Below are 3,900 nucleotides of genomic sequence, written 5' to 3'. Positions count from 1 at the left end.
GTGATATATAAACTAGCATAGCCCTTCATTTTGCTGAGTATCAGTAAAAACTTTATCTTGTTTTGTTGCTCAATTATGAAATATGAATTTGAATACACCCATTATGATGTACACGGTTAGATTAAAAACTGCCTGATATCATCAACTTGTTGACTATGGCCAAGCTTTCTGAAATGCTATTCTAATCATTTTTATCAGCATCAACAGCTTTTTCAGAACTTCCAGATTTTAGTTGGTTCATTTCAGATGTATTGTATTATTCTGAATTCATTTTCTGCAACTTTTCTAGGCAAACCACGTAATCATGCTTTGTCTGATACAACCTTCAAGAATCTAAGTAAATGATCAATGTTTTCATGCATATGGAAGAGGTTCTGCCCCTTGGAAGCTTCAAAACATTGGCCAACACCTATCACATATAATGAACTTGTTTTCATTTCCACTATGAGAACGACATAGCAGGACCTCCCTAGTCACCTCTGTATTGATGTCACTGCTGTGGTATCAAACTCATCAGCAGGAGATTAAATAATATTTATTTGCTGTGAAGTCTGGAATATTTTTTTACTGGGATGTGAGAGGGTGGCCCAAATTCTTTATGATCCCAATGGTCCTCAAACAGCAACATCTTCACTTTTGGTATCATTCCTGTTCATCAGGTAAGAGATCTAAAGCAGCAGAAAGTATTCTAGAAGAAAAGTATCTGGTGTTCTGAGTTTATTTGCTCTTTAAATCTGCTTATTTAAATCTGAAAGATTGTATCTTTCTTAACTTTGCAAGGATTTTGATAACGAAACAGAGAGTGATCATTTCGCTAAACTGGAAGTGCAAATTACTCCCATAGCATCTACAGCACTTGCATTCAGTCAGAAAACTGTGAATGTCGTTTAAAGACACTTGTTCCCCGTTCTCCTGGACTACAGATTCAATACCATTCAGGTAATGTGGATGTGGGAAAAGGGAGAGACAGAGGAGGTGGGAAGAGAAAAGATAGTTAATGAAAAATAATGAATTGACATGATTACAGAAATAAATGTTTTCATCCTGGAGCTTCAGAGTAAAATATGACAGTTTGGTAGAATACACTGATGTATTCTCCAAAACTATGTCACATGTGTTTGCTGAAAAAATACGCAATTGTTCTTGTTGTACTGTCCTTAACAGAAACAATCAACTGAAATGTCAGTCAAGGAGGCCCTAGCTAAAGAAGTCTGAAAGGAAATTGAAGATGAATTAATATTTTTGTAGTTCTGAGATTTAATTCCAAATAATATTATGATAGTTGAAAAATAAGTATTATTTTACCCTGTACTAATTATTTATGCCTAGACAGAAATATCTTTAATATAACTTGTAATATTTCATTGCTTAGGACAGGAGTAGTTAATTCTTACTTCCTATCTTCAATGTGTGATTCTTTTGAATCGACCACCATTTTACATTTTTTTTTTCCCAAAAGATGCTGAATATTTTTTTGTTTTGACTATACAGCTTTTGTTCTTTTCTCCCACATTCTTTGTAATCTCTATGATCCTATCCTTTAAAGTTATTTTTGAATACTTACATCAATGTTTATTTGTCTGAGTTGTATAACTTCCATGTATGGTACTGAAAGGAACTTAGTTGAATTTATAGATTTATATTGAATTGAATTTATAGATTTATAATGTAAGAGTTTAGACTCTTGGCTCGTGACGTGTTTCAGCCATGAGAAAATATTGCTACAGAAAGGAACATCTAAGAAGTCCTCATGGTTGTCGGTTCTAAAATGACGACTTAGGACACATTTTACTGTCTAATACAAGGACACACACACACACACACAAACAGCAACAACAACAACAAACAAAAAACTTTTTTTTTCACAAAGTAGCTAAATTTTGCAATGTTCTTTAAAGTCCCTATAATCGACGGATTTACACAGATCTAAATACACAAACCTTACTTAGTTCATTAAGGATTGTTTCCAAAACTCCACCCCTCAAATAAGCTTCCAAAAAGTACTTAAAAATGCTTATGTTTTTTTTTATTTTTTCAGGAAAATTGGATCTTCTGAAGATCTCCATTGCTTCTTAGTGTGGATAAATTCACCAGGTTTTGATTTTGTTGTAGATGTGGTGGAGTTGTAGGAGCCAGTCATTTTCAAGACAACTTCAAAAGACCATGTGGTTCATGAGGGGGAGGAAAGCATTGTATCCGCAACCACTATCTGTCTGACTGCTCTTGAAAACATTATTGCTGAGTGTCTTTCTCTTGAAGAAGTAGGTTAGTGGTTTTCAATTTACCTTCTCTGCTAGGCAGTTGGAAAAAGCATACTGGAAGAGAATGCTAATATCTTTTCTGTCTAGATGTGAAATGTTTTAATTAAAATAAGGTAGAGTATATGTTGCTGAAGGATGTTTGAGAAAAGCTTTTTTTCCTTTCAGATTGTTGAAAAATTTGGGAAAGAAATAGTATTATACATCCCAATAAAACCTACTGTCAGCAGGTGCAAACACTAATGTCCTTCCCAAATAATTTTTTTTTTTTCTAATAGAGCAGAACCGAGTTTCATTTCTAATAAATGTAGAAGAAAAATTGGAAGGATGAGAATGTCAGGGCAACAAATCACTCTGTTATGGCTGGAAGAAAAAATACAAGCTCTTTGTAGTTACACATGCAAGCATTCAGTGAGAGAGATGGGCAGATAACAATATGATAGAGTAAAAAGACAGAAGTAAATGGGTAAAGTAAGAATTGGGATAGGACCAGCTGAATAGTTTAATGAAAGACTTATTACCTCTATTAAGAAGATGTAAAGTTCAGACTTGGGGAGGAAGCCAAATCACTCAGTAAGAAGTGCTACAACAGCAGAATGAAGTGGTGGCCTTTTAAATGGAAATTTCCATTAGGCAGATGGGATATCATATTTAAACATAAATACTCTCAAACCTATCTTGAAAAAAATTGTGTAAAGAAGGGAAAATTGGTAGAGATATGTTTTCTGGAAATATAAAGATAATGGGGCATATGTGCCTTTTTTGTTGTGAGCTCTGCATAAATTTATTTTATGTTGCATGTCAGTAGCATGGAAACTTTGAGACAGAGTGCAAAATTTTCCATAAATTTTGGATTTTTTTTGTCTCATCATAAAATCTTTATCTTCCTCTAACAGAATCAACCTTGGACAAAGAAGTGAAACTGATAAATACGCTCTGATTGACAGGTTTTGCACTTTTCAACTATGACTAGTGAAATTCCCAGGGTGCTTGAGTACACACAGCAGGCTTGAAAATTTTCTCACAAATAACCTAGCAAATTCTCTTTAGTGCGCTGGGAAAGGAGGCTGTGAGAAGCTGCATGTGCTTTCCTCAACAGAAGATGTTGAAAAAAAAAAAAAAAAGCATGAATAATAAAATGGTTGTTTCACAGACCACCACATTTGCATATTTATATCATACCTATAAGACTATATCAAAGGGAAATTGGAATGTGGCCTCTTGGGATAATATAAAAGAACTGACTCAGATGTCAGAAAAGTTTTCTCTTTTTAACCATTTTTTTTTTCATCAAGAGAACTAATTGGATTGCTGTAAATTGTAGCTTGGGAGTGAACTAATATAGGTATGTTGTGTAAAATGGTCATTTGACTGGTCCCTGCAGCAAACAGGAAGACAAAACAAAGTGGCAGCATAAAAGTATTCAAGAGTGTCCCAAAGTCACTTACATTTAGTTAAGACACATTTTTTTCCATCAATGGATGGCCCATCATTAACTCTATTGGTGAAAAAATGTTTCTATTTATTGAATATATGTTATTCATATACACTATACGTCTCTGACATGCAACATTATGAACATGGATGATAATAAATCAATTTCTAACATATGTAATATATGTAATAAATTTTAGTGTTCTTC

General features: G+C 33.7%; 1 long non-coding RNA gene across 1 annotated transcript; it reads left to right on the top strand.

Moving 5' to 3' along the window:
- Positions 1-303: 303 nt before the first annotated feature.
- On the top strand, positions 304-3,024 carry LOC118246177 (uncharacterized). Its single transcript, XR_004778096.2, has 3 exons — positions 304-659; positions 781-939; positions 2,039-3,024. It is a non-coding gene; the product is annotated as an uncharacterized LOC118246177 (long non-coding RNA).
- The last annotated feature ends 876 nt before the right edge of the window (positions 3,025-3,900 follow it).

The sequence above is a fragment of the Cygnus atratus genome, chromosome 3 (assembly GCF_013377495.2).
Source record: "Cygnus atratus isolate AKBS03 ecotype Queensland, Australia chromosome 3, CAtr_DNAZoo_HiC_assembly, whole genome shotgun sequence".
Taxonomy (NCBI): Eukaryota; Metazoa; Chordata; class Aves; order Anseriformes; family Anatidae; genus Cygnus; species Cygnus atratus.
Note: the sequence above shows the minus strand (reverse complement) of the source record. Positions and strands in the feature narration are given on the sequence as shown.